The sequence below is a fragment of the Ornithorhynchus anatinus genome, chromosome 3 (genome assembly GCF_004115215.2).
Source record: "Ornithorhynchus anatinus isolate Pmale09 chromosome 3, mOrnAna1.pri.v4, whole genome shotgun sequence".
In the NCBI taxonomy this organism is placed as follows: Eukaryota; Metazoa; Chordata; class Mammalia; order Monotremata; family Ornithorhynchidae; genus Ornithorhynchus; species Ornithorhynchus anatinus.
In genome coordinates this window covers 23244659-23266562 of record NC_041730.1, presented here as the reverse complement: position 1 = coordinate 23266562, position 21904 = coordinate 23244659, and the positions used below count along the sequence as shown (strand labels likewise).

General features: G+C 46.2%; 1 protein-coding gene across 1 annotated transcript in view; it reads left to right on the top strand.

Moving 5' to 3' along the window:
* The first annotated feature begins 13070 nt into the window (after positions 1-13070).
* Positions 13071-21904, top strand: part of LOC107547863 (transmembrane protein 263-like) — a 403142-nt gene continuing 394308 nt past the window's right edge. Inside the window, exons 1-2 of the mRNA XM_039911420.1 lie at positions 13071-13084; positions 15112-15137. The gene's annotated coding sequence lies outside the window, so the exon portion shown is untranslated. The remainder of the gene's footprint in view (positions 13085-15111; positions 15138-21904) is intronic.

Sequence of the window (21904 nt, the reverse complement as noted above, 5' to 3'; positions counted from 1 at the left end):
TTCATTGCTTTAACTTCGCTTAAGCTTTGAACCCATTTCTGGATGATAGAGCTAATGATAATAATGATAATTGTGGTATTTGTACTCTCCCAAGCGCTTAATACAGTGCTCTGCACATAGTAGGTGCTCAATAAATATGATCGATTGATTGACTGATTGCTAAGTGCTCATTATTTGTCAAGCACACTTGTAAGCACTGGGGCGGATACAAGATAATCGGGTCAGATGCAGTCCCTGTCCCACACAGGGCTCACAATCTAAGTGACTTCATCATCATCATCATCATCATCATCATCACCCCTTGGGCTACCTTTTAATCTAGCGTGACCTCCTCTTGTTTTTATGTTAGAGATAATGGTTATAAATTCTGCTTGCATCTTCCCTTCCATATGTGGAACACTTTGTAATCTGGAGTGCCTCTTCATTAGGGAAAACAGAGATTATAACTACTGGGTTTTTGTTTTTTTCCCAATTTAGAAAGAAAGGCTCCATGATACGGTTATTAAATGCTTATCATATCACTAACTGAAAAAAGAGAGACAGAGCTAAAGAAAGAAAAAAAACCTCCCCAAAACTAGAGAATGAAGATGGAAAAATCCAAGTGATTTAATCATTTCATATAACGGCTTACATTTCCCAGAGGGCTGGTACTAATGAAATGTAAATAATAATAACGGTATTTGTTAAGCGCTTACTATGTGCCAAGCACTGTTCTAGCAACTTACAAAAAAGATTATGAAAAAATATATGATCAAAAGGAATTATCTGGATAAAATTTACTATTCCTTATTTCAGCACTTCTTTGCAATTCTTAAAGCCAATCGGATCGAAACTCTGGATCCATTTTGACAGAAAACATCTTGCTAAGAATTGAAACAATAATTAAATATTGACCTGTAAACTTACAGCAAGACAGCAAGAGATTCCCTTTTATGTTTTTTATTATTAAGCTCGGGAAGTGGAAATCTTATCAAATCAAGTTAAATAACTCCTTTGCACCCATAAAAGAAGGGGACCAGAGACAAGAGATAAATAAATTATTGAAAAAATAATTCATCTAAATTCCTACTGAACCCTTCCTCCTAAAAGAAGTGCACTAAAATTCAAAGTAGATCTCAGCAACTTTAATTACGGTAGAGGAGTTACTAGCAGACGATACGAGTAAAATGCTTGGAGAAAACCCAGTTTGAGACATATTTTTCAATTATGTGATATTTAATAACAAAGCAATGTTTGCCTATCTATTAAAATTACATTTTTTACAGAGTGGCTCAACTTTTATCTCACAGTGTCAGAAAAATCATTTTTAGGATCACAAATGTAAAATTAGAAAAATGAAATGTCAAGAAAAAATAAATTAGGAGATGATATGATGTCTTCTAGGCTGAGTTGCCAGGTGATGCAGATAGCAATAGGTAAAAATGAGAGAAATGACACAATTTTCACAAGTCCCCTCAATGACTTGATATTAACTTTGATTCATTTATCATAAGCTCTTCATCTTGGAGAAAATAATTATTAATAGAAATTAATAACCCTATAGCTCTGCATGCCAGGCAAGTAAAATTACTTGGAGCGCTATCTGATGTTCTCTTCAGGACTGGAAGAAATATGAAACTCAAAGTGTTTTTGATTTTGAATTTAATTCTAACATTTGTCAGCTGACTGCCTACATACTCTTTTTAATGCTTTTTCCATCTCACCCCACCCTCCACCCTCTTGCTGCTCTTTTGCCAAAACACTAAGTAGTAAGGAAAGGTCTGGATATTTTTAAAATGCAAAATGACTCCAAGCCTGCACGGGCATATGGTGGCGTGGGCTGGCATAAGTGCTTGCACCATCCATAGTTAGAATAGCCAGGCATCTATGCACCTATGCGAATGGCCCTTATTTCATTACCTTGCACCGGTTTCTTGGAAAGTTCTTTTAAGAGGTCACGTGTTATTGCCCCATATTGGGCTGATTTAAATCCTGTCTTTTTGCAGGAGTGTAGGGCAAGGAAAGGCAAAATGCAGCCCTTCTCCCATAGTCTCTGATCTGATGTCTGGCAACTTCATCTACAACATAACTTAATGGAGGTATGATAGATTCCAGGTGTTCAGAGTTTTAATCCCAGCTCAGCCATTTACCTGCTGTGTGACCTTGGGCAAGTTACTTAACTTCTCAACTGTCAAATGGGGATTCAGTGTCTGGTCTCTCTCTTAAACTGTGAACTCTCTGAGGGACAGGGACTGTGTCCGGTCTGCTTATATCGTACCCAGCCCAGTGCTGAGTACAATGCTTGGCACATACAAAATGCCTAACAGATATTATGAATTATCCTTATGATGATGGCTTAAGGAGCCTAATAGACTGGGGATTAGAAAAAAGCTGTGGTATGTCTTATATTTGGTTAGGTCTTGAATTCCATCCCCTCAATCATTAAAAAGCAAAGAAATATGGTTTAGAGCAGCCTCTCAAACCTGGACCAAAAATATATCGGCCAAGGATCCCTGCTCCATGAGCTTGACGGGAAATGAAACGAACCAAATCACCTTTGTTTTCCACGCAGCCACTCTGACTTGTTCATTCCTATAGGCAGAGCCGGTGAGTGACTCGATTTGAGGTGGAGCACGCTACATTAATATTAGGTGTGATGACCTCAGCCAAATTCCGGGAACACTTGACCACATCCTGGTCTGGAAAAAATGTGGATTTAAGCTTAAATTCCACACCTGGAGGGGTTTGGGTGGAGCTTCATCCTGCAGAAAGGGAGGACAGGCAAAAGGTGGGACCCAAACATCCAGAGTCTCCCGGCCAGGGAGCGCCGGACTCGAAAGGGTGCTGCTCAAGGCCGGATGGGCCTTCCTCCTTTGTACTCTCCCGAGTGCTTAGTACAGTGCTCTGCACCCATTAAGTGCTGAAGAAATGCCATCGATTGACTGATGCCTCCTGTTGTCTAGCTCTGTAGGAATAAGACTTCACCTGTGCAATAATAGTAATAATTTGTTTGGTTAAGCACTTACTATGTGCCTAGCACTGGGGTAAATGCTAGATAATCAGGTCAGGCATAGGTGCCGTTGCACGTGGGGCTCATAATCTAAGGGGGAGGGAGAACTGGTAATTTTTTCCCCATTTTCCAGGTGAGGAAACTGGGGCACAGAGAAGTTAAGTGACTTGCTCACAGTCACACAGCTGACAAGCGGCAGAGCCGGGATTTGAACCCATGACCTCTGACTCCAAAGCCCGTGCTCTTTCCACTGAACCATGCTGCTTCTCCGATGAATTAGCCTTCCCTAATTAGTTCCATGAAAGTAGAGTGATAGAGTATAAAATGAAGTAGTTTTCCATAAGAAATAAAACAAAGTGCACTGATGTGATCCTAAAATCACCAAAATTGACCAAAACAATAAAGATCTATTGTCTATTGATAAAGCAATAGTGATAATTATGGCTATATAATAATAATAAAATGATTACATGAAATAGTAATAATAATTTGAAAATTGTGGTATTTCTTAAGCATGTACTGTGAGCCAAGTCCCCCCGTTTTCCTCAGCTTCCCCTCCCCGCACACCTTGCCCCGACTCGCTCCCGTTGCTCTACCCCCCTTCCCGCCCCACAACACTTGGATATATATGTACATAGCTATAATTCTATGTATTTATATTAATGCTGTTTTACGTGTTCTGATGTATATATATATATATATATAATTCTATTTATTTATATTGATGCTACTGATGCCTGTTTGTTTGTTTTGATGTCTGTCTCCCCCCTTCTAGACCGTGAGCCTATTGTGGGCAGGGATTGTCTCTCTTTGTTGCTGAACTGTACTTTCCAAGCGCTTAGTACAGTGCTCTGCACACAGTTAGCGCTTAATAAATGCGATTGAATGAATGAATAAGCCAAACAAAATACTAAGCACTGGGGTAGATCTAAGATAATCAGGTCAGAGATAGTCCTTGTCTCAAATGGGGCTCGCAGTCTAAGTAGCAGGAAGAACAGGTATCGAATCCCATTTTACAGAGGCGGCCACTGAGGCACAGAGAAATTAAGTGACTTACCCACAATCACACAGCAAGTAGGTGGCAGAGTAGGGATTAAAACCCGTTTCATTAAGCCACAGTGCTTATAATAGCATAGATCAAATAGCAACGCAAATCCATACCAGCAATGAAATATTTTGATTTTGAGTGTGCCTACAGTATTTTAATTTTAAAGTGTTATCTTTCACATTTTATTCCGCAAAAAGGAGCTTTTTGTTGACAAAGAGCTGTCATTGTCTATGGTAATAGATGCTATGAATGAATGCTAAATTAAAATGGACGACAATCATTCTTCTGAGGAAGGGAACTGCCTAAGGGAAGGTAAACTTCTCAGTGTTCTCTAGAGGTGAGAGATTGCAGTAATATGGTATTAAAATTTAATGGTGCTGTTGCAAAAGAGCCCTAAAAAGAGTGTTATAACATGGGTGGCTCTACATGAAAGAAAATGCAAGCAACAGGGCTTAGAGGACCACAAGGTTTAATGAAAAGACCACACACTTTCACCATTCACAGGGTTCAGCCCTTCAATTTTCCTTTCCTCCTTTTCAGTGATTCACTTTTTCCTGGAAGACATTCTCATTTTAATAGTTTTTAAGCAGTTTAAGATGAGTGGGTACACGGTTTGGGAATTAAAGTCACTAAATCAGTCCTTCAGGGTAATTGTTTCTATTTCTGGATTTTCCATTGGCTAGTCAAACCAGTGAAAGATGCTATCATCACATAGAAGCAGCATGGCCTAGTGGAAAAAGTACGAGCCTTGGAGTCAGAAGATCTGGGTTCTAATCCCTCACTTGCCTGCTGTTTGATCATGGGCAAGTCACTTAACTTCTCTGTGCCTCAGTTTCCTCAACTGTAAAATGGGAATTCAATGCCTGTTTTCCTTCCTATTTAGACTGTGAACCCCAGATGGGAAGCCGACTGTGTCCAACCCGATTCATCTGTATTTATCCCAGCGCTTAGAACAGTCCTTGACACATAAGTGTTCAACAAATACCATAAAAAGTGATATGTTACTTTATCTCTAAAGGGGGGCTACGGATGTGGGAAGCAGGACAATTTTATGGCTTTGGATTCCAGGACATCTGAACTATGTTCTTGACTTTGTCCCTATTGTCCAGGTGAATTCAAGAGCAGTTTCATTCAAACTCTGAGCCTGTTTTCCTATTTATAAAATGGCTGCAGCACTCGCTCTTCTACATCGCACTGCTGTAGGGCTATATAAATATATAAATACATTTATAAATATATAGACTTACAGCAGTGTGATGTAGGAGAGGGAGTGCTGCACCTGCTTTACAGATAGGAAATATATATATATATATATATATATATATATATAAAGGCAGGGCTGTACCATTCTGGGGGACTATGAGGCAGTGATGTGCAGCTTTGCAACTTGCAAAAGACTGGCAAAAGTTTCTATTTAGAATTTTCAAAACAGCCATTTTGAGATTCGCTCCTCTCTACGCAGATGACACCCAAATCTACATCTCCTCCCCTGTTCTCTCTCCCTCCCTCCAGACTCATATCTCCTCCTGCCTTCAGGACATCTCCACCTGGATGTCCGCCGCCACCTAAAACTCAACATGTCCGAGACTGAGCTCCTTATCTTCCCTCCCAAACCCTGTCCTCTCCCTGACTGTCCCATCATTGTGGACGGTACTACCATCCTTCCCGTCTCACAAGCCCCTAACCTTGGTGTCATCCTTGACTCTGCCCTCTCATTCACCCCACACATCCAATCCGTCACCAAAACCTGCCGGTCTCATCTTCATAACATCACCAAGATCCACCCTCTCCTCTCCATCCAAACCGCTACCTTGTTGGTACAATCTCTCATCATATCCCGACTGGATTACTGCATCAACCTCCTTTCTGATCTCCCAACCTCCTGTCTCTCCCCGCTTCAGTCTGTACTTCACTCTGCTGCCCGGATTATCTTTTTACTGAAACGCTCTGGATGTGTCACCTCCTTCCTCAGAAATCTCCAGTGGTCGTCTATCAACCTTCGCATCAAGCAAAAACCCCTCACTATCGGCTTCAAAGCTCTTCATCACTTTGCCCCCTCCTACCTCACCTCCCTTCTCTTCACTTCGTCCCCTCCTACCTCACCTCCCGTCTCTCCTTCTACAGTCCAGCTCGCACACTCCGCTCCTCTGCCGCTCGCTTCCTCACTGTGCCTCGTTCCCTCCTGCCCCACCGTCGACCCCCGGCCCACGTTTTACCTCCGGTCTGGAATGCCTTCCCTCCTCACATCTGCCAAACTAGCCCTCTTCACCCCTTCAAAGCCCTACTGAGAGCTCACCTCCTCCAGGAGGCCTTCTGAGATTGAGCCCCCCTTTTCCTCTGCTCCTCCACCCCTCCCCATCACCCCTACTCCCTCCCTCTGCTCTATCGCTTCCCCCTCCCCACAGCACTTGTGTATATAAGTACATATTTATTATTCTATTTTATTATTGTGTTTATTTTATTATTCTATTCATTTTATTATTCTATTTATTTTATTATTGTGTATATATCTATAATACTATTTCTCTATTTTAGTGGTATTGATGCCCGACTACTTGTTTTGTTTTGTTGTCTGTCTCCCCCTTCTAGACTGTGAACCCGTTGTTGGATAGGGATTGTCTCTATCTGTTGCCGAATTGTACTTGCCAAGCGCTTAGTACGGTGCTCTCCACTCAGTAAGCACTCGATAAATTCGATTGAATGAGTGAATGAATGAATTCACTATTTGTAAAATTGAAATTCTTAGTAAATCGCAGTTATAATTGTTTTTAGTATTACTGTATTTTTAACAGAGAATTCGTATTCGTTAAGCACTTACTATGTGTCAAGCACCATTCTAAGGACTGGGGTAGATACAAGTTAATCAGGTCCACATGGGGTTCACAGTCTAAGTAGGACATCTCCAAAATATTCCTCCTGGCGTCCTTAAGTTACATTGGGTTCTCCAGCCCACGCAACCTCATATGCACTGGGGCAGCCACCCTGTGGAGCAGGTGGCAATTCTTTTCCCACCTCAGGGCAGCCAAAAGTATGAAGCCACATCCAAGTGGAACGCTCTTAACGATAATGTTATCCAACCTCGGCTTCACCGACTCTGTCCTCTCCTGGTTCTCCTCTTATCTCTCGGGCCGGTCACTCTCAGTTTCCTTCACAGGCTCCTCCTCTAGCCTCCCACCCCCTAACTGAGGGGGTTCAAGGTTCAGTTCTGGGTCCCCTTCTATTCTCCATCTACGTCCCCTCGCTTGGAGAACTCATTCGCTCCCATGGCTTCAATACCACCTCTGTGCAGATGATACCCAAACCTACATCTCCAGCCCCGATCTCTCTCCCACTCTCCAGTCTCGCAGCTCCTCCTGCCTGCAAGACATCTCTACTTGGATGTCTTCCCATCACCTCAAACTTAACATATCCAAAACAGAGCTCCTTATCTTCTCACCCAAACCCTGTCCTCCCCCTGACTTTCCCTTCACTGACTTTCCCCCATCCCTCCGTCTCACAAGCCCGTAACCTTGGCATTATCTTTGACTCCTTTTTTTCATTCAACCCACATTTTCAATCCATCACTAAATCCTGTCGGTCCCTCCTTCGCAACATCGCTGAAATCCGTCCTTTCCTTTCCATCCAAACTGCTATCACATTAATAGAATCATTCATCCTATCTTGCCTGGTTTACAGCATCAGCCTCCGTGCTGACCTCCCAGCCTCCTATCTCTCCTCACTCCAGTCCATACTTCACTCTGTTGCCTGGATTATTTTTCTACAAAAACGTTCAGGACACGACACCCCTCTCCTCAAAAAACTCCAGTCATTGCCCACCCACCTCCTCATCAGACAAAAACTCCTCACCATTGGCTTTAAAAGCACCCGACCCCCTCGCCCCCTCCTTCCTCACCTCACTTCTCTCCTTCTACAACCCAGCCCACCCGCTTTGTTTCTCTAGTGCTAATCTTCTCACTGTGACTCAAAGTCACCTGTCTCGCCCCCAACCGCAGCTCTCGTCCTGCCTCTGGCCGGGATTGCCCTTCCTCCTCAAATCCGACAATTACTCTCCCCCCACAACCTTCAAAGCCTTATTGAAGGCACATCTCCTCCGAGAGGCCTTCCCAGATTAAGCCCCATCTTTCCTCATCTCCCACTCCTTTCTCTGTCGCACTGACCTGCTCCTTTTGCTCTTCCCCCCTCCCAGTCCCACAGCACTTACATACATAACTGTGATTTATTCATTTGTATTGACGTCTTTGCCCCACCTCTAGACCGTGAGCTGTCTGTGGGCAGGGAATGTGTCTGTTTATTGTTGTATTGTACTCTCCCAAGCACTTTGAACAGTGCTCTGCACCCAGTGAGTCCTAAATGAATACAACTGAGTGAATGAATAATGGTAATGATGACGATAACGATGGTATCTGGTAAGTGCTTACTTTGTGAAACACATTGTACTGAGCATTAGATACAAGATAATCAGGTCAGACACAGTCCCTGTTCTACATAGGGCTCAAGTTAAAGTGGGAGGGAGAAAAGGTATTTAATCCCCATTTTACAGGTGAGGAAAATGAGGCACAGAGAACTTAAGTGACTTGTCCAAGGTCACACAGCAGGCAAGCGGCAGAGAGAGGATTAGAACCCAGGCCCTCTGATCCCCAGCAATTGGTCTTTCCAACAGGCCACACTGCTCCACAGAAGATGCTATAAAAATCAAAGGTGACGTTTCTCAGAACATGAAGATGACTAAATACTGGTGAAATGTTTTGGGATCATCAGGTGGTAAATATAAAATATTATTAAAAGACCTGACTGTTCCATGAACATCCTACAGAAAAATGTGGTCTAGAGGCAGAGTTCCTGCTGAAACAGCCTCCCCTATTCATTGGCATAGGCTCACTGCGATCTTTCCAAAATCACCTCCTCGGCCTTTAATTATTCCACTTTTAATGCTACTTGCTTCAGGGGTTGTGCATGCTGTACACTGTGCTTACTTTTTTTCCCTTTTAGAGTTTTTATGTAGGTTCCCATCCCAACCGGGCAGGGCTTTAGGCTAGAAATAGTTAACAGTGAAAGAAAAGCAGGGATAAAAGTTTAAAATGGGGAAAGAATCCCTCTCTGACGCCTCCTAATGTTATTATTATTATTAAGTGCCGTCGAGTTGTTTCCGAACTTCTCTGGGCCTCAGTTACCTCATCTGGAAAATGGGGATGAAGACTGTGAGCCTCACGAGGGACAACCTGATTACCCTGTAACTACCCCAGCGCTTAGAACAGTGCTCTGCACATAGTAAGCGCTTAACAAATACCAGCGTTATTATTAGCAATTCCACGGATATACTCTCTCCAGAACGTCCTGTCCTCTGCCAGAATCCGCAGCCTTTCTAACGGGTCTTCCGTTATCACTGTTCTGGTCTCTCTCCTTCTAGCTGCCCGTCTGCCTCTTCCACCTTCTCCCTGGACTTTTCCTAGCATTAGTGTCTTCTCCAGAGAATGAGTCCTCCTGATTATGTGTCACAAAATATACTGATCCAAGTCGAGTCGTTTAGCCTTCCAAAGACCACTTTGGTTTAATCTGCTGTAAAATCCACTGGATTGTTTTTGGGGCCGTCCACGGGCTTCGCAAAATCCTTCTCCAACGCCACATTTCAAAGGAATCGACGTTCTTTCTACCCTGTTTTTCCAGCTTTCGGATCCATACGTTGTCACTGGAAACACCGAAGAGTTGACAATTTGGATTTGGGGGGCAACTGTCACCTCACCACACGTCATGACTTTCTCCAGCCTCTTCATAGCAAAGGGCTCCTAATGAGCGAAGGTCTATTTTCGTTAATAATAATAATGATGACGGGAGTTTATTAAGCCCTTACTCTGTGCAAAGCACTTTTTTAAGCACTGGAGAGGATACAAGTTAAGACCGCGAGCCCGTTATTGGGCAGGGATGGTCTCTATCTGTTCCCGAGTTGTCCATTCCAAGCGCTCGGTACAGTGCTCCGCACAGAGTCGGCGCTCGATATATACGATCGAATGAATTGAATGAAAATTAAGGGAGGAGGGGGGAGCAGGGCACCCTCCCAAGTGCTCAATGTAGTGTTCTGCACACAGTCGGCATTCACATATGATTGACTGATTGATTTGTTTAGGGAGAAGGATGATCAGCGGCGCGTCGGCAATTGACACTCTCACGGTATGTTTGGCCCTTGGTAATAATATGGAGTCGGAGGTCATGGGTACAAATCCTGCCTCGGCCACTTGTCAGCTGTGTGACTTTGGGCAAGTCACTTCACTTCTCGGTGCCTCAGTTACCTCATCTGTAAAATGAGGATTAAGACTGTGAGCCCCACGTGGGACAACCTGATTCCCCTGTGTCTCCCCCAGCGCTTAGAACAGTGCTCGGCACATAGTAAGCGCTTAACAAATACCAACATTATTATTATTATTATTAATGTTGGTATTTGTTAAGCGCTTACTACTGTCCTCGAAAAATAACCTGAAAGTGTCAGAGTGAAGACAGGCAATTCCGATCATAGGGTTCGATTCCGCCAGGTGGTGATACAGATAGAAAGACTCGGAGACAGGAGTCGGGGTAGCGCAGAAAAGGAGGAAAGTGGCTAAACGTCCGTTCATCCCAGTGGGATACGAGTGGCGTGTAGCCCCGAGCCCCCCTCAGAACATTGCCTTTATTGAAGCATACAGCCAATTAGCGAGGAAGGCAGGAATGGGGGAGGTTGCCATCAGTTAATAATAATGGTGGTATTTGTTAAGCGCTTACTACGTAAGGAGGTTGGGATTGGCAGGATTGGGAGGAACAGTCAAAGGGGAAAGAGGAGAGACATGACCTAGTGGAAAGAACACGGGCCTAAGAGTCAGGAGTCCTGGCTTCTAATTCTGCCTCTGCCTCTTATCTGCTATAATAATAATAATAACGCTGGTATTTGTTAAGAGCTTACTATGTGCAGAGCACTGTTCTAAGCGCTGGGGTAGATACAGGGTAATCAGGTTGTCCCACGTGAGGTTCGCAGTCTTCACCTCCATTTTACAGATGAGGTCACTGAGGCACAGAGAAGTGACTGGCCCACAGTCACACAGCTAAGGGGCAGAACGGGATTCGAACCCGTGACCTCTGACTCCCAAGCCCGGGCTCTTTCCACTGAGCCACGCCGCTTCCCGTGCTTCTTTATCGAAGCATACAGCCAATCAGCGAGGAAGGGAGGAATCGGGGAGGTCGCCATCAGTTCCTGGGTTCGGTTATTATTTTCCGGCGATACGCAGATGGGCGGTCGACAATCGGCAGTCACGGTTAACAACACGAAGTGACCACGGATTCTTGACGTGGGAGTCAAAAGAACGTTGTGGTTAGCTTTCTCGTCTGGGGGTCGACGATTTCTCAAACTGAAGGGGATCATAAAACGAAAGGAAGTCCTGGATTCACTAAAATGGAGTCACTCTTGTCCTCTCAGTTCCGTTCCATAGGCCTGGCTGCCCGTCGGTCGGTTCCTGTGGACAACGCTATGTGCCGAGCACCGTTCTAAGCGCTGGGGTAGATACAGGATAATCAGGTTGTCCCCCGGGAGGCTCGCCGTCTTCACCCCCATTTTACAGATGAGGTCACTGAGGCACAGAAAAGTGAAGTGACTCGCCCACAGTCACACAGCTGATAAGTGGCAGAGCCGGGATGCGAACCCATGACCTCCGACGCCCAAGCCCGGGCTCTTTCCACGGAGCCACGCTGCTTCTCAGGTCCTGGGTCCAGTTACTATTTTTCCGGAGATAAGCAGATGTGCAGTCGACAGTTAGCAGCCGCAGTCAGGGTGGATGACACGAAGTGATCGCGGATTCTTGACGTGGAAGTCCAAAGAATGTTGTGGTTAGCTTTCTCGCCTGGGGGCCGACAATTTCTCAAACCGGAGGGGATCATAAAACAAACCGGAGGGGCTCATAAAATGGAAGTCCTGGATTCACTAAAATGGAGTCACCCTTGCCCTTTCAGTTCCGTTCCACAGGCCTGGCGGCCAGTCGGTCGGTTCCTGCGGACAACGCTATGTGCGCAGCACTGTTCTAAGCGCTGGGGTAGATAATCATAATGGCATTCGTTAAGCGCTTACTATGTGCAGAGCACTGTTCTAAGCGCTGGGAGGATACCAGGTGATCAGGTGGTCCCACGTGGGGCGCCCAGTCTTCATGCCCATTTTACAGATGAGGTCACCGAGGCCCTGCGAAGTGAAGTGACTCGCCCACGGTCACACAGCTGACAAGGGGCAGAGGCGGGATTCGAACCCACGACCTCGGACTCCCAAGCGCGGGCTCTTTCCGCCGAGCCCCGCCGCACAGGGTCATCAGATTGTAATAATGTCGGTATTTGTTAAGCGCTTACTATGTGCCGAGCACTGTTCTGAGCGCTGGGGTAGACACAGGGGAATCAGGTTGTCCCACTTGGGGCTCCCAGTCTTAATCCCCATTTTACAGATGAGGTAACTGAGGCACCGAGAACTGAAGTGACTCGCCCACAGTCACACAGCTGACAAGGGGCCGAGTCGGGATTCGAACCCACGACCTCGGACTCCCAAGCCCGGCCTCTTGCCACTGAGGCGGTGCTGTGCTCCCCAGTAAACTCTGGTGATTTATTTGGCGGCGACGCCTAAAACGGGTGAGCGATAAGGCGTCGCTAGGAGCGAAAGAGACCCTGCAGGGTCCATCCCTTCCCAAGATGGACCGTGGAAAGTGAAAGGCCTCTCGGGCCCCGTCGGCGCCGAGCAAGATGGCGGCTTCCCCTCAGGCCTCGGCCGCTCGCTTCCATTGCCGGGCCCGGCCCCGCCCCCCGGCCTGCGTCACTTCCGGCCCCCGGGGGACCCCCCCCCCCCCGCCGCCGCCGCCGCCGCCGCCGCCGCCGCCACTAGGGGCGCCCGTTGGGGGCCGGAGCCCGGACGGCTGGGCGGCGGCGGCGGTGGAGCCTCCCGCCCCTCTCCCTCTCTCCCTGTCCCGTCCCGTTCCCCTGCGGCGGTCGCCGCCGCCCGACCGGCGCCTCCCCTTTCCTCCCTCCCTCCCTCCCTCCCTCCCTCCGGCATGAAGGTGAGCGGGGGCTCCGGCCCTGGCCCCAGGCGGAGGGGAGGGGAGGGGAGGTGGGGGGTGGCTCAAGACAGGGCCCGGGGGGGGAGGGAGGGGACAGGGCGGGGAGAAGGGAGGGAGGGAAGGATGGGGGGAAGAAGGAAGGGGGAGAGAGGGAGGGAAGGAGGAAGGGAAGGATGGGGGGAGGGAGGGAAGAAGGAAGGGGAGAGAAGGAAGAAGGGAGGGAGGGAAGAAGGGAGGAACAGGGAGAGATGGAAGGAAGGATAGGGGAGAGAGGGAGGGAAGAAGGAAGGAAGAGGGAGGGAAGAAGGGGGGAGGAGGGGAGGAAGAGGGAGGGAAGAAAGAATGGGGAGGGAAGAAGGGAGGAAGGAAAGGGGGAGAGGGAGGGAGGAAGTGAAAGGAGGGAAGGAAAGGGGAGGGGGGAAGGGAAGAAAGAAAGGGAAGAAAAGGGAGAAAGGGGGGGGGAGGAAAGGGAGAAAAGAGAGGAGGAGGAAAGAGAGAAGATTGGGGAAAGGAAGGAGAGAGGGGGAGGAAAGGGAGAGAAGAAGGAGAGGGGGAAGAAAGGGAGAGAGGAAGGAGGGGGGGAGAAAGGGGAGAGAGTAGGGAGCAGGAAAGGGGGAGGAGGGGGAGAGAAGAAGAGGGAGGGAAGGGGGCAGGACTGGCTTCTCTTCTCCTCCCCCTTCCAATGTCCCCCCCCCCCCCCCAGAAAGGAGAAGCATCTAGGACAGGGGTGCCAGAGGAGCTCCCCTCTCTCCACCTGCAGGAGAAAAGCCCCCGAGTGGGAAAATCGGCTGGAGGAGGGGAGCAGAGTGCTGTCCCCCGTGGGCCAGGTGGCTTGGTTGAATCCCACTTCCCCAAGGAAGAGGCTCGTGGGCGAAACAGGAGCATCCCCCGAAGAGAGGGAGGGCTGATCCCCGCCTAAAGGAACCCTGTGGGTTTTATGGGAAAGACCGTTAGGGCGTCTGGGGCCCAAGATAGGCATGGGGGAAGGTGGAGAAGAGTGGACCCGATGAGCTGGGATTTCACAACATTCAATTAATAAGGGATGTATGCGCCTGACTAGCATGTACCCATCCCAGAAGGATGAGGGAGGTTGGGCTGCCTATTTCTTTCCCTTTGAGGCGTAGCTCACGTCGCTTCTCATCCTCCGACCTCTGACGTTCGTCAACTCTGGTGTCTGTCCATCACGCTTCCACGGTCAGTGACCCGCCTACCCGAAGATCACTTAACCTGGCTCTGAAATGTAGCCGAGAGAGAAAGGTGATAGCTAACTGACTCACGTCAACAACTTTAAGTTCTTCTCCAGTGAGCATTCTAATTGAATTGGCGGGGAAACCGAGTTAGGAAGAATACGGTTAGACAAATTGAAGTTCGCCCAGGAAATCGGGACCGTCACACCCTGACCTACAGAAAAGGGAATAGGAAGTATCTCTTTCAGACGTTGCTCATCATAATAATGGTGATATTTAAGTACTTACCGTGTGCCAAACCCCGTACTGAGTGCTGGAGAACATACGAGATAATCAGACCCCACAAGGGGCTCACGCTCCAAGTAGGAGGGGCAACGGCCGTTGAATACCCATTTTGTCGATGAAGGACGGGAGGCACGGCGAGGTTAAATGACTTGCCCAAAGTCACCCAGCAGGAAGGTGGAGGAGCTGGCCCAGGCCCTCTGACTCCCAGGCCCGTGGTCTTTCTGCTAGGCCGCGCTGCTCATGCCAGAGAAGTATAACTTCATCAGGGTGCTGTCGTGAAGAGTCTTTGAAGGACTTGGGTTCGGAAGAGAGTAAAGCGCATTGACGTATGTGGAAAGGGCACTCTGAGTAAATAGGGCTGCTTTGGGCCGCCCCTGTGAGTGGGTGAATAAACTTTTTCCTCTTGGTTATGCGGTGTAGCTCTCCGAGGGCCTAGTACAGTGCTCTCCGCACAGTAAGCGCTCAGTAAATACGACTGAAGGAATGCGTCCACATTTAGTTTTGTGTACAGTTATTTCTTTGATGGTTTTTAGCCTGAATTCTCTTTCTTTGTAGGGTGCAGCAGAGACCCCCCTCCTCAGGTAACTGAGAAGTTCGTGGAATCTTCTTACTTGGCACAACTTGCAGTTTTGCTTGTGCGGTGGACCAGAATAGGGTTGGAGAGGATCTGGAATTTACCGAGCACGCTATATTCATGCACAGCACACTGCAACTTGGTTCCTGAAAGAATAGGAAGCCTTATTTGGATGATTAGCACATGGTGGAGGAGGGAGCTGCCTTTATTTTATGGCGAAAACACAAATCTAGCCCTAATAAAATAATTTTAAAATTAGCGTGTGAAATTCAGTTATTGACTGTTAATTCAGACCAATTAGGGGCTTGCTGTAGTCCCTTGTCTAACTGAAAATGATTGTGAAACCGTACGCTGAGACACGGATAAAACTTGATGATTAAGAAATTTAATTGGTTGCACTCTTTACATTGTACACCGTGATCCAGTGATTGAACTTGTGCTCAAACCAGCCTGAAAATGTTAATGGTTCTAGTCAGATAGAGTTGAGAATTAGTTGTTTGTTTTGTTTTTTTTAATGACTGGATGTTTTACATCTTGGCTTCCTATTTTTCTTTTTGGTTCAGGTTCAAGTAAATCACTGGAAATTATAAGACAGTTTAGGGAAATCATGAAATCTCCTAAAGGGTTTGTGGAAAAGAAGGGAGACTCTGAGGGGTGCGATGAATTTCGTTGACATCAAAGCCGGAGTCGTCATTACTTGACTGCAGTGGGAATGATAGGATGGAGAAATGTAGGGTGCCAGAGTTTAAGCGAGGAAGCGGGCCCTTTGGCAAGCAGAAGGAAGACATGACTGACCTTTCGAAGGCAAATTTGATGTGCCGTCATAGTACCGCTTTGCAGAGACACTACAAAATGTTCACCAGCCCATCACATTCTTCCCAGCATCCTAGACAAGAAACATCCCGTCCTGGATTGCTTGTAGAAGTACAGAACCGTTACTGTGGGTAGTATTTCCAATTTTTATTAAAATCGCACTTGCTGTCTAGCCCATTTTTTTCTTCACTCTTGGTCTGGGAACCCATGTTTGCATTTCCGGTATAGTGGTATTGCATCTTTATATTATAGAACAGTGCTTTGCACGTAGTCAGCGCTTAACAAATGCCATTATTATAATTATTATTCCTTTTTGTCCAAAGAGCTCTTGATCATATCGTAGTCTCTCATTTCATCTTGACTGCAGTAGCTGAGTAATGTTGGGGCCAAGCAGATTGTGCTGGCATGAAACAGTCTGGAGTCGAAGTGCCTGAAATTTATTGTGACGGTCAGCTTTATACAGGACTGTAAATGTCCAGAGTCTGGGTAAGCCCTTTTCACCCGTATCTTGTGGAAAGGAAAAGGAAATGACACCAAGTGGCCTCTTCATACACAAAAAATAATATTCCACAAATGTGTACTGTTATATGACTGTCGGCTATACTTCTATTTTTGGGTGAGTTTGGAGCTGGGACTGGTTCCTGGGTCCTCTTGATGGGCTGTGGGGCCTTGGACAAGTCACCTAACTTCCCTTCCCCATCTGTAGTCATGAAGATGTGGAAGACTTAAAATAATTAATTTTCACCAAAGACGTTATACCTCCGACACTGGAAGACACAGAATAGTTGTTGAATTTTTTTTTCCTCCAAACAGGCCACATGAAGAGAAGGGAAACTGGCAATTCTGCATCCTGTGTGAGGGATAGCAGAATACCAGAAAAAAAAAAAAAGACAGATTATTCCAGGCAGCACTCTAGCCCCCACCCAAAAGGATGTCCTACATTCCCTCCCCTTCTAGACTGTAACCTTGTTAATAATAATAATAATGATAATGTTGGTATTTAAGTGCTTACTATGTGCAGAGCACTGTTCTAAGCGCTGGGGTAGATAAAGAGTAATCAGGTTGTCCCACGTGAGGCTCACAGTCTTAATCCCCATTTTACAGATGAGGTAACTGAGGCACAGAGAAGTGAAGTGACTTGCCCACAGTCACACAGCTGACAAGTGGCAGAGCCGGGATTCGAACCCATGACCTCCGACTCCCAAGCCCGGGCTCTTTCCACTGAGCCACGCTGTCGTGGGCAGGGAACATGTCCACCAACTCTGTTACATTGTACCTCTCTCCAGTGCTTAATACAGTGCTCTGCACACAGTAAGCACTCAGTAAATATGATTGATTGGTCTGTTTCTGATCAACACTTCTAAGTCTTCATAGAGAAGCATCGACTCAAAATGCGTTGATGGTGATAGAGAAGCAAGAGAATGTTACATCTTCCACACAGGACTCTTGCAGAGGTGACTGGGCAAGGAAGGAGCAGGCATTTCAGGGCCTTCCCATTCTCTCTTTTTTTTTTAACAGTATTTAAGCGCTTGCCGTGTGCCAGACACTGCACTGACCGCTGGGGTAGATACAAGCTAATCAGGTTGGACACAGTCTCAGGCTCACAATGGGCTCACGGCCTTAATCCCCATTTTACAGATGAGGTAACAGATACAGAGAAGCTAAGTGACTTGCACAAGGTCACACAGCAGACAAGTGGGAAGGCTGGGATTAGAACCCCAGTCCTGACTCACATGTGCGTCCTCTATCCATAAGGCCACAGTGCTTCTCACTACCCTATACTTTCTTGTCTCCCTTTGCCACCCTCCCAACCTGTAATCCACTGCCCTTTCCCTTTTTCCCAACCCTGTGGCCAACCACAGCCCGTTGTTGGGTTCATCTTTCCTGAGGTTTGGTTAAAGGGAGGGAAATGCCAACTGGGCTGGGTTTGGAGCATTGGTGGAAGAGCAATAAGGGGAGGGGAGTGAGAGAAGGATGTAGAATGGGCTGAGAAAAATTTAATGTTGGAAGCCTCACTGGGGGAGTGTTCTAGATTCATTCATTCGATAGTATTTATTGAGCGCTTACTATGTGCAGAGCACTGTACGAAGCACTTGGAATGTACAAATCGGTAACAGATAGAGACAGGCTTACAGTCTAATCGGGGGAGAGTTAGGGGGTCCTTAAGGGATTTTGCAAGATATTCCTCCTCCCCTCACCCCCCCCCGTATCCAATCGGATGCTTGGTGTGGAACTTCTGAACTTGAATAGAGGGAAACAGGCCGTGACCAAGAGGAACTTTGCCATTTTCCTAACTTTCAATCAATTTATATTTATGCCATGCTTTTTGTAGGGAAACATTTTCTCCTGAAATCTTGCCCCGTTCTCCGGAGGAAAACCAATCAATCTATGGTATTGATTGAGCACCTTCTTTGTTCAGAGCACTGTACTGAGAACTTGGTGGTTGTGATCCTTGTCGACCAGGAGCAGGAAAATCCATCATTCTATATGAAATGGACTGATCACTCTGAGTCCATATTTGTCGGGAATTTAATCTTTGTATTTTAAATGCCCTCTGTGAGCTAAGTATGAAGAGAAGTCACTAAAAGACAGGGACCCTTCATTTAAGGAGCATCCATTAGAGGCCACGTATACTAGACACCCCTGAGGCTTGAAAAATCTGGGACCAGCTTCAGCTGGACACGAGGAATCTGGCCCACACCTTCCCCAAACCACCCTCCATAGTTGGAATAAATTGCCTTGGTACCCCAAGGCCCGGTTCCGGCATCACGGCGAATGTGGGCAAGGAAGGGAAAGGGGGTCAGAGGGCATTTCCCAGTTCTAGGTACTCCTATCAATCAATGGTATGTTTTGAGTGCCTTTTGTATAGAGTACACTTAGCTTCGCGCTTGGGAACGTACAATATGGTTGAGGTGGTGATGGTTGATATGCAGAACACTTCGTGCGTGGGAGAGTACAATACAATTGAGTTGGTAGACATTCATTCATTCTTTCAATTGTATTTATTGAGCGCTTACTGTGTGCCGAGCTCTGTACTAAGCACTTGGAAAGTACCATTCGGCAACAGATAGCGACCATCCCTACCCAACAACGGGCTCACAGTCTAGACATGATCCCTTGTCTTTGAGGAATTTACAGTCAAACATCTGAGTCCCAAACACAGAAGTCTGAACATTTTCTGAATTGTAGGGTGTTGGCAAGTAGTTCTGAGAATGTCTCCACCTCCCCGAACACTCCTAAATTGGGGCGGACGGGATCCCCCGCTCCTTAAGTCTTGGGGAAATTGGTCCGGCTGACCCTTGGGTAGTTCTGCCTCTGCCCACCGAATCACCCAACACACTCCGTGACCCAGCAGGATGTGAGCATGCAAATGGCACCGACACCACAATGAATTCCTCAGTAATCGGTAATATTTACTGAGTGCTCGCTGTGTGCAGGGCACTGTACTAAGTGTTTGGGAGAGTACAATGCAACAGTTGCTAAACACTTTCCTTGCCCACAATGAGCTTACAATCTAGAAGGGAAACAATCTTTAATATAAAAAAATTACATTTATGTACGTTAATGCTGTGGGGCTGAGGGTGGGGGGAATACCAAATATTCGAAGCGTACACATTCAAGTGCACAGACGAGGCCGGAGGGAGTGGAGGAAAAAAGGTCTTAATCGGCGCAGTTTCTTGGTTCTGAAGTGTCAGGGCTGAGACTCGTCCGTCGTTCTCTATGGGGGATTCTACAATCAGTTTTACCCCTGGCTAGTCTCCCTTTCACCAGTGCAGCTCACAAGCACTGTTGTCCCTGGGAGCCGCAGAGATGTGTAGACCCAGGAGGCCCCCAAGGAATTCTACATATGTGTGATTCTTCCCTTTTCTGCCACAGTGTAGTAGGCAGCCACTCTGATGGCCATAGAGGTGGTGGGGAGGGGGAGAGAGAGAGAGAATTCTTTTGAAGTTTCCTACCCGCCGATTTAAAATACAATAAATTCCTCACAGAAAGTTTCCAATTTGCCCAGATTCAATACCTTTTTCAGTCTAAACAAGTGGTCCTTTCAGCGTGATTTTCTTTTTTTTTTTTTTTTTTTTTTACTGTTCCTTATATAGTGGTTTTTGTCTTAAATCCTTCCAAGGGCGTGTTTTGTTTGTGTCTGGAAATATTATGTGAGATTTTTTGCATGTGGGTCTGTTTTGAGATTTTTGTCTTTAAAAGAAGCAGGAATGCGAAGTGCAGTACATGTTTCATGGTCAGCTAAACGCATGGTAAACTAAGCGCATGGACTGCCATAAGTTATTTTAGTGAAATCTGCTCTATGATTCCATTTGAACTCTTCTGGGCATCCTTAAAAAAAAGTAAACATTTCCATTTGCCCACCATGGAAAGACTTTCATTTCCTCAAATATGTTGGCTGAAAAGGAATGGACAAGGATTGCTTTGTCACTGAGGGACCTGATTAAAGGCGCGGGGAGAGGGAAAGACAGTTTAATCCCAGAAGGCAAGTCCCTTGATCTCTGTTTCTATTTAGTAGGCATCAACCCTGGGACCCATTTCTGTAGCTTCGCTCAGTCGGAGACCTACTATTATTATTGTATTTGTTAAGGGTTTACTATTTGCAAAGCCCCGATGTAAGCACTGGGGTAGATACAAGTTAGTCGGGTCAGACACACAGTCCCTGGCCCACATGGGGCTCCCAGTCTAAGTAGGAGGGAGAACAGGTATTGAATCCCCATTTTACAGTTGAGAAAACCGAGGCACGAGAAGTCACGCAGCAGGCAAGTGACAGAGTCAGGATTAGAACCCAGGTCTTCGGACACCCAGATCCGTGCTCTTTCCACTAGGCCATACTGCTCCTCTAGCAGTGCTCTAGTCTTCTCTTTCCCTGAGAGTGAAATCCGGGGTTTTGTTTCTTCTCAGACTGATAGATGAGAATTCATGCAGCTCTCAAACATCATTGGTTTTTATCTCGCATATATAAATTAGGCTATGTTTACAGTGAAAGAATGATTTAGATGAAGATGAACCCCTGGAAAGTATTAAAGAATAAATGTATCTCAAAGCCTATTAACATCATTGTCTTACATCTTTCAGACTGACAAGTATTTTATTACAGGTCCATCCTGGTATCTGGCATCTGGCATTCAGTCTCTTCCTTTTTTTTTTCCCCCTTCCTTCCTTCCTTCCTTTCTTCATTGCTTTCAGGAAATTAGATTTTTTTTTAAACCCATCGAAAGTTGTGAAATGCCCCTGACTGGACTGGTAATGAAGTAGTACTTAGCCACTAGCCAGAAGTCGGAAGGTGTCACTCCCTCCCTAAAATAAAAGTAAGCACCTGAATGACAAAAACCACACCACATTAAGGCCAACTGTTTGATTTGGAGGTGGAGTAGCTTCCGAACTGAGCTCTTCTGAAATATCCTGCTTCTGGATTCATAAAAAAATCATTCCAAGTGACAGACCCTCATTCTTCTGGGTTTTCTGGGCAATAATATCGGTTAGTCAAATCTGACAGCCTTTTTTTTGAAAGAATAACACTACACACTTCTCTACCTAGTAGTAAATCCATGAAATGTAATGTTTGCTCTAGTTTGTTTTTACTCTTAGACCGCTAATCATCGTCATCGGTGGTATTTGTTGAGTGCTTACTGTGTGCAGAGCACTTTACTAAGTTCTTGGGAGTGTACAATACAACAGAGTTGGTAGGCACATTACCTGCACACAGTGAGCTTACAGTCTAAAAGATATTAATCCCCTGATGGGCATCTTGGAAGATTTAAGTAGAGACCAAGGTCTTGCCATAATGAGTGGTTGTACAAGGCAAGCGAGGATTGCTGATGAGTGGAGGGCTTGATTTCCATTTCTTCTCACTGTCCAAATTATCACTGTATTTTTAACCATTACAGGGGGACGAGATATATTTCAATTGTCCTTGACTCTGCTTAAAATCACAAATATGAACGAAAATGATTTAGT